Below are 7,841 nucleotides of genomic sequence, written 5' to 3' on the forward strand. Positions count from 1 at the left end.
GAGATTTGTTCTTCTGACCCAGTGAGAATAAATAACTTTAAATGCCCCTGTCTTTAAATGCCCAGCACTGGACATGTCACCATGAATTCCCACCAAGCTGGGTGTCATTATCTTCACAGACAAAGCCAGACAGTGACATGAGGTGGGGGAACACAGTGAGCAAGTGGCGAGTCAGAGTTTGAACCCAAGTTTCCAGGACACCAGCGCACTCTCCAGCTCCCCGTCGTCCTAGAGTGATGGTGTGATGGCGCAGAGGAGGAAGGTGTTCACAGTGAGAGAATCATTCCAGGGAAAGCTTCCTGTGTGCCATGCACTGCGCCTGGCCCATCACGGATATCGGACCGCTGAATCTCCACCACCGCCACACGTAGATTAGCCATTTTCCCCATTTCACAGATGAGCAAACTGAGGCCCCAAGAAGATATATCCCTTTCCCAGGCTACATGGCTGGTAATTGTGATGGCTGAGGTTCTAACTAGGGTCTAGCCCACCCTTGAGCACACTCTTCCCCAGAGCAGGGGGAGGGAGGAGGAGAGTTCCTGATTCGTTCTGAAATGGAGTGCAGGGTGCTCCAGGCCCAGCAGCCCCAGGAAGGGAGGTCCCTCTGCCTCACCCTGACAGTCCTCCCTCACCCTGGTCAGAATTTACACTTCAATACTGCTCCAGTTCAAGTGGTTTTCAACTTTTTATTACTTTTAGTAGTATACATTCCACCATCCCCCACTTTTTAAAGTTAGTTATACACATCCTGAGTAAAGACAAATTGCAAAATTGCCCTTCCAAGGGACAGCAAGAGGAGAAGGAGCCAGGGAGGCAACAGTCAAGGTGGCTGGCCCTGCATCCCTCCCACCTGCAAACTCACCTCACACACCCTGCTGAAGCCTTGGCAGTGACATCTGTTTTGAAAACCTCACACACCAGGCCAGGCCCTAGCTTTTCCTCCAAGCAGAGTCAATTCAGTGGTGTTACACAGTCCCCACATCCCAGAGCCACACAGAACCGCTGAGTGTACACAGAATACAGGGGCCTAGAGGTCAAGCTTCTACCTTGGAGCCTGCTGGTCTGGGTGTTCACAGGTATGGCAAGGATGTCACCAGGAGATTTGTTCTTCTGACCCAGTGAGAATAAATAACTTTAAATGCCCCTGTCTTTAAATGCCCAGCACTGGACATGTCACCATGAATTCCCACCAAGCTGGGTGTCATTATCTTCACAGACAAAGCCAGACAGTGACATGAGGTGGGGGAACACAGTGAGCAAGTGGCGAGTCAGAGTTTGAACCCAAGTTTCCAGGACACCAGCGCACTCTCCAGTATGCCCATCCGTAAAGTGGACTTGCTGTAGTTCCTTTCCTGCAGGCCTAGGATGACACAGGCAGAGCATTTTAACCCTCAGTAAAGTTCAGTTCCCCAGGGTTGATCTCCGTGGCTCCTGGAGAGTCCTGTAAGAGCCCCATGAGGTCGCCTGGCAGGGCATCGGAGCAGAAGGAGCCCAAGTGTTGGGGACTCAGACAGAACCAGTTCCAGGCAGGACTGGAGTCCAGCTGGACACACCAGGACAGCCACAGCAGCAATTAGAACCATGCTGTCCAATACAGAGACCACTGCAGCCACAGCCACGTGTGGCCATTGACATTTAGATTAATTTAAATTAAATTAACTCAATTCCTCAGTCACACACCACTCAGCAAGTGCTCACTAGCCACACATGCTCATGGCTACCATACTGGCCAGCACAAAAAAAGAGCGTTTGCAGAGTCGCAGAGAGTGCCACCGGACAGCAACACATGAGGTCCTGGAACAGTTCTCTCCCGGCTGGTAGACAGCTGCTGCAGTGTCCCCTAGCCCCTTGCCCTCCCAGCTCTTTGTCATGTGGTATCTTATTAATTCCCATTTCTCAGAGGAGGAAATGAAGTGACAGCAAGGCTGCTAGCAGAAGACTGGCAGCCACACAGGCCTGGAGCCACATAGCAGCCAAACCTTGTATCCTAGCTCACCCTTGCCTGTCACTTGTAAAGTGCCAGACTCTGTCCTGGGCCCTCTGGCCGTGGGAGAGTGTTCCCGATGCCCTGTGTTACAGAGAGGAAACAGGAGCAGAGAGACTGAGGGGCTGGCCCACAACCTCACAGCCAGGGACAGACTGGGGCCCTCCGCCACGGCTCCCGGAACATCTGGGAACATGCAGGCTGCCAGCGTAAGCGGGCCCACCCCCTACCGGCAAAGGCTGAGTTTGGTGGTCCTGTGTCCAGGGACCTGTCTCTTCTCTTCCCCCACCCCCAGCCTCCTCTCCCGCCCTCTCCCATCTCCTAGCTTTTAGAATCTGACCCTAGATCTTTAAGGAGGACTTGGCTTCTCCCTCTCCCTCACCTCCTACATCTCCTCTAAGTTCCACCGCTTTTGCCATTTTGCTGTGTCTTTTCATTGTCTCCTTCCTCTCCATCCCTAAAGCCCCAGCCATGGCCTCAGCTTCTTCCCCTGGACTCTTGGCCCAACTCCTCCCCAGACTTCAGCCTCGGCCCAGTTCACTTAGAGGGGTCTTTCCCTACACCTCCCCTGCCTCAACATGCCCCCCCCCCCAGCACCCCTGCCTCTCAGCCTCCTGTGGAGGTAGGACATCTTTGTGACTGAGCTGGATTCCACACAGCTCTCTGACTCCCACCTGCTTCTCTGGCCCCCAGGCCTTTGCACCCCGGGGGGTTCTTTGGTCCCCAGCCCACCACATCCTTCAGGTTCAGCTTTGACATCACCTCCTCCAGACTCCCCTCCACTGGCCAAGGGCGGTACTTCTCCTAGACGTTCTGGACCCCTACCCTGCACTCACCGTCTCACTTAGCCTTTGTCCAGCTCTGTCCAGCTCCCCTCTGGACCACTAACTCCCTACAGAAGAGCAGGGGTCTTCTTGACCCCACCTACCCAGTGCCGGCAGGGGACCTGGCGGTAGGGGACGCTCGCGCACTTGTTCTCATTTGTGCTAGTGTCCACTGAGGCTTTGTGGGGGGCCCCGCATGTCCTAGGCACTGGAGACAGCAGTGAACAAGCCGGACAAACTCCCTGCCTGAGGAGCTCACCTTCTGGCGGAAACAGACAACAGACAGAACAAATCGCTGTCTATAGGGTACCTTCTGGCCATCCGAGGGCTAGGAAGGGAAGAAGTGTGAATGTAAGAGGTGGGGGCGGGGCAAGAAACCTTCTTGCCGAACCGAGACTTGGGGGAGGCAGCCAGTGAACAGCAGTGAACAGCAGAGCCAGACCTCCGGGGAGGTTGGGATGTGCCTGGTGTGGGGGAGCCTCCTGAGGCCAGCATGGCTGGAGCAGAGAGGGTGGGAAGTGAGGGTCATTCAGTAAATATTTGTGAAATGAGCGTATGGAAGGCAGTGTCTCAGTGTGAGGAGTTGGGACAATGGAGAGGACAACCCCGCCTCCTCCCAGCCAGTCATCCCCCTGTGATGTCTGGTTCTGCTGACCAGTGACATCCCCGGGGTGGCAGCTAGGACAAGTCAAGAGCTGAGCCCCCAGCCTGTTTCCTCAGCAGCAGCTACAAGGAGACTGGGCAACCCTTTTCCCAGGGTTACCCCATCTCAAAAGTTAGAGGACTGTCAATTCTCCGGGCTGTGGGCCTGCTTCCATTTGAAAAGCATTCAGGACAGGGACTGGCTCAGAGGAACACACGTGTGAAGTTGTTTCATCCAGCCCTGAAGCTGGCTCTGCCCATACCCTCCCCCAACCAACTTAACAGCTCCCAGCCTTGCTCACATGACAGGCACCCAGAGAGAGAAGTGTTCAGCTCTCTCTGGCTTTGATGTCTCTCCACCCTCCAGGCTCCAGGCTCCACTTCCGCCCCAGTCCCTCACAGTCGGGAAGTTCTTCTTTAGATCTAACCTCCATCTCTCTTGCTGCGATGGCAGTCAATTTCCTATCTTTTCTCTCACCTTCTGAACTTCCCCCAGAAAAATGAGTATGCCTGACAGGAATGTTCCCTGCTTCCCTTTTCTCCTCACCCCACCTCCCCTGGGCCCCCGAGTTTCCGATCTGCCATCTGCCTGAATCCTCTCAGGCACAGTGCCTGAAATCTCTCGGAGCTTGGGCTGGGAAGGATGGAGAAGTTCTTGAAGCCCCGGCCGCGTACCTTCCCCTGGTCCTCAGTTCCCTCTTAGGCTTTCTGTGCTCTCCTGCCCTGCTTATAGACTCCTGCTCTCTCCTGCCCCCTCACGTGCAGGGTCATGGTTGTGTGTGGTGTGTCGGTCTCCAGCTTCTGTCTTTGTTCCCATCTCACTGTGTCTCTGCCCCTTTCTGCCTTGCACGCCTCTTCGCTCTTATGAGCCTCTTGCATCTCCGGCTTTACTTTGTTCCTTGCACCAGTGAGGGAGAACAGGCAAGAGGCTTCTCCCAGGACTCAGGGGGTGCGAGAGGTCCTGGGCCTTGGCTTCTGGCCACAGCCATCCCCCATACAGGGTGTGTCCCCCATACAGCAGTGTCCTCAGCCCTCTGGATCTGCTTCCTGCTCTGTTAACTAGACACGAGACCAGGCCACGGGGAGATGCCAGAGGCTGGAGGTGTGGGCAGTGTTCGGCACGGCACTGGGCGCAGAGTGGGTGCTCAGTGAATACCACTGAGCATCACTGTTACGGATGCGAGGTGGCAAGCAGGGGATTGTTGCCGGCAGGTCAGGCGACCTCTACCGGCAGGGTGTGGAACAGAGTAGGGTTGTCCCATCCTGTGCAGGGGGCAGGAGGCAGGACCTGCAGGAAGACAGCCATTGTTCAACATGGCTCCCAAGAGACTTCTGTGGGCTTGTGGCTGCTGTCCTGACAAGCTTGGGGGACTCTGGGGTCTTTCTGCTCTGGTGAGGCTGAGCAGGGAGGGACCATTTCCTAGGTGTGCATAGCCCTGGACAAGTGATTTTGCCTTGCTGTGCCTTGACTTTCCTATCTGCCAAATGGGAGTAACACCAACCTCTCTCAGAGGGCCAAGGGGAAAACTACAGTTATTGCAAGTAGAACACCTAGAATGGTTTCCAGGCAATGCCGGGTATGTGGCAGACATCATCAATAATGGTGGTGGTGTTATTCAAGGAGTTGATATCACTCAGACATGTACCACATGCTCAGAAGAAGAAAGGTTAGCTAGCACTCCTGCCATCTGTTGGAGGAATGGATCTGGGGACAGCTGGGGACAGGTATCTTCTTGGCACAAAGCAATATTCAGGAATGTAGCTCACACAGGTTGTGTCCTAGGTGCAGCTCTCCTCAAGGTATGACATTTAGTGGGGCGCAAGAGCTGCTTTGGGGACCTGCTGTTTGGGACTCCAGCCTATAGTATCTGGGACCTGGCCACCCAGGTAGCACCATGGCGTGGGCACGGGCATTAAGCTGAAGGCAGTTGTGTTTGTGGCATATGGAGGTGCTGATTCCTCCAGGCAGGCCTCCTGCGATGGGAGAGGAGGCCTCAGGGTCAGGGACAGCTGAGGTATGAACATGCAGCTGTTGGAGTGTGTCCTGGGCTGGGAGCGCAGAGTGAGGGATGTGGGTGGACAAGTGTGTCTCTGTGTGACTGTATGAGGGAACGTGGTTTGTCTGTGGGGAATACAGACGAATAGCAATGATAACTTTACTCATTCATTCCTTTGCCCAATGTTTACTGAGCACCTACCATGTGCTAGGCACTACCATAGATGCTGGGAATCAAACTGTTCACAAAACAGGCAGTGCCTGCCCTTGAGGAGCTTAGGCTCAAGTGTGGGCTTGTAAGAGGCCAGATGGTGACAAATGTTATATAGAAAAGTAAAGGAAAAAATGTTCTGGAGAGGGGCAGGATGCGGTGTGATTTGAGGTGGTCAGGATGGCCTCACTGAGAAGGTAACATCTGAGCAGAGACCTGAGAGAAGGGAGGCACACACTGGGGACCCTCTGACATCTAGACAGAAGAAAGAGCAAGAGCAAAGGCCCTGAGGCAGAAGTGTCTGTTCTGGAAACCACGAAGAGGCCAGTGTGGCCTGAGGTCAGTGAGTGAGCAGGGGAGGGAGTTAGTGCTGAAGTTAGAGAGGAAGCCCAGCCTGGGGAGGGAGGCCTGTAAACAAAGGTGATGTCTCTGCCCTTGTACCTCATGAGACTTGTCCGGCTGAGCAGCTGTGGAGCTGGGGAGGGGAAGGGTCTGGTTCCTGGCTTGGATGGTGACAGGACGCCTCTGGCTGCCTATGGGAACAGACTGGGAGGGAGCCTGGGGAAGAAGGAAGTGGGAGATCAGTGAGGAAGGACTCTGATCTCAGGGGGACATGGAGGGATGAAAAGTGGTCAGATCTGCTTGAGTTGCTGAGCATTTAGCTAGTTGGCCCCAAACAGTCCTAGGAGGCCAGTGCTATTATTACCCCTTCTCATAGCATCTATAGCATCTATAGCTACTTGTCTCCTGTGGGCTGTGCATGTGCAATGTGCATTGAGTATAGAGGCAGCATTTGTCAGCATCTACACCAGTGCCTGCACGTAGTAGGGACTCAGAAAATTGTAAGCTAGATGGGCCGACAGACGAATCCAACAAATGAACACACTGCCCTGCCCTTTTCGCAGAAGTGTCTGGGGAGGTGGCTCTCCGGATCTGGCTAAGGTCCAGGGGAGAGGGCTGTATCTGGGGCTGGGTTTCTTTGTGCCATGAATGGGGGCTGGCCCTTGGCTGAGGACTGGGTGACAGTGCTGTTGGCCCGGGTTCGCTGGTATATCAGCAGTGGGGGTAGGAGTAAAGGGTTGTGTGGTGTGGTGAGGGGCTTTGGGGAGTTCCTGGGGTCTGGGGGTGGCTCCTGCAGGGTGACTCTCCTAGGTTGTCTGCCCTTTCGCTGGGGGACAGGTTCAGGGGGGTGGTTGTGGCCAGTGGTGTGAGGTGGGGTCAGCAGTAGCCCAGCCTGGTTATGCAGCGGAGTCTGTGTCAGAGTCTGTGCCACGAGGCAGGGCTTGGCACAGCCCACACCCCCCCCCCCCAGGGCAGTCCAGCCGTCAACCTTCCTCCCCCGCTTCCCCGACCTTCCCCTGCCACCCAGAACCAATGGGTTAATTAGATAACGGAGCCTTTGATTAGCGGGGGAGGGGGAGGCCTCCCGGTGCAGGGAAGGGGGGCCAAAGAGGAGGGAGGAGAGGCGCCCTCCCCGTCCAGAAGGAGAGAAAGAAGGAGGGAGGGGGTGGGGAGGGAGGGAGCTGAGGCACAGCTTGGCTCTGCACTGCCGTGTGACTAGAAATTGTAATTGCGGAGAAAGAGACAGAGCCTGGCTGAGAGAAAGACCAAGACAGACGGACAGACAGACAGAAAATCTGACCAAGACAGGCTCCCCAACCTACAAGAGGGTGATGGGGACAGAGTCAGAGTGAGGAGGAGATGGAGGAGAAGGAGAGAGGGGGCCTGGTCATCCAGAGTGGGGCGAGAGAGTGAGGGGGAGCCTGAAGAGGGGGCTGGAGCCCAGGAGGTAGACAGGGACTAGGCCAGGGGACCGGCAGAGAGGAGAAGGAGGCTGGGGCACTGAGGGGAGAGAAAAGAGGCTGGCAGTGGGGGGAGAGTGGAGGTAGAGGTGGGGGTAGGAGACAGGAGGAGGCCAGCAGGGAGAGGAGGAGGAGACCACTGCAGTGGCCTAGACGCACCTTTCTGGGGTGGGAAGGGCGACTGGCAAGGGGGGGGCGCGGGGAGACCCAAGAAGCCCCTGCGCCCCCCCCAGCACGACCTCGAAGGAAGCCCTGGAGAACTGGGGAGGCAGAGCCCCCCTGCCAGCTGGAGGCATGTGGAGGGGGGGACCTGGGGCCCAGGGAGAGGCCCAGCAGAAGCGGAGCCACAGGGGTGAGTGTCCCTCACTGTGGTGGGGGGGGG

The 7,841-nt window shown here is 56.0% G+C and overlaps 1 protein-coding gene across 2 annotated transcripts in view; it reads left to right on the top strand.

The window, feature by feature from the left end:
* The window catches only part of LRRC4B (leucine rich repeat containing 4B), a 37,689-nt gene that overhangs the window by 6,209 nt on the left and 23,639 nt on the right, over positions 1-7,841 (top strand). Inside the window, exon 1 of one of the 2 annotated variants that reach the window (XM_059382452.1) lies at positions 7,205-7,811. The exons of the other annotated variant lie outside the window; for it this stretch is intronic. The gene's annotated coding sequence lies outside the window, so the exon portion shown is untranslated. Of the gene's footprint in view, positions 1-7,204; positions 7,812-7,841 lie in introns of those variants that run through there. 2 annotated transcript variants of the gene reach the window in all.

The sequence above is a fragment of the Mustela nigripes genome, chromosome 17 (assembly GCF_022355385.1).
Source record: "Mustela nigripes isolate SB6536 chromosome 17, MUSNIG.SB6536, whole genome shotgun sequence".
Taxonomy (NCBI): domain Eukaryota; kingdom Metazoa; phylum Chordata; class Mammalia; order Carnivora; family Mustelidae; genus Mustela; species Mustela nigripes.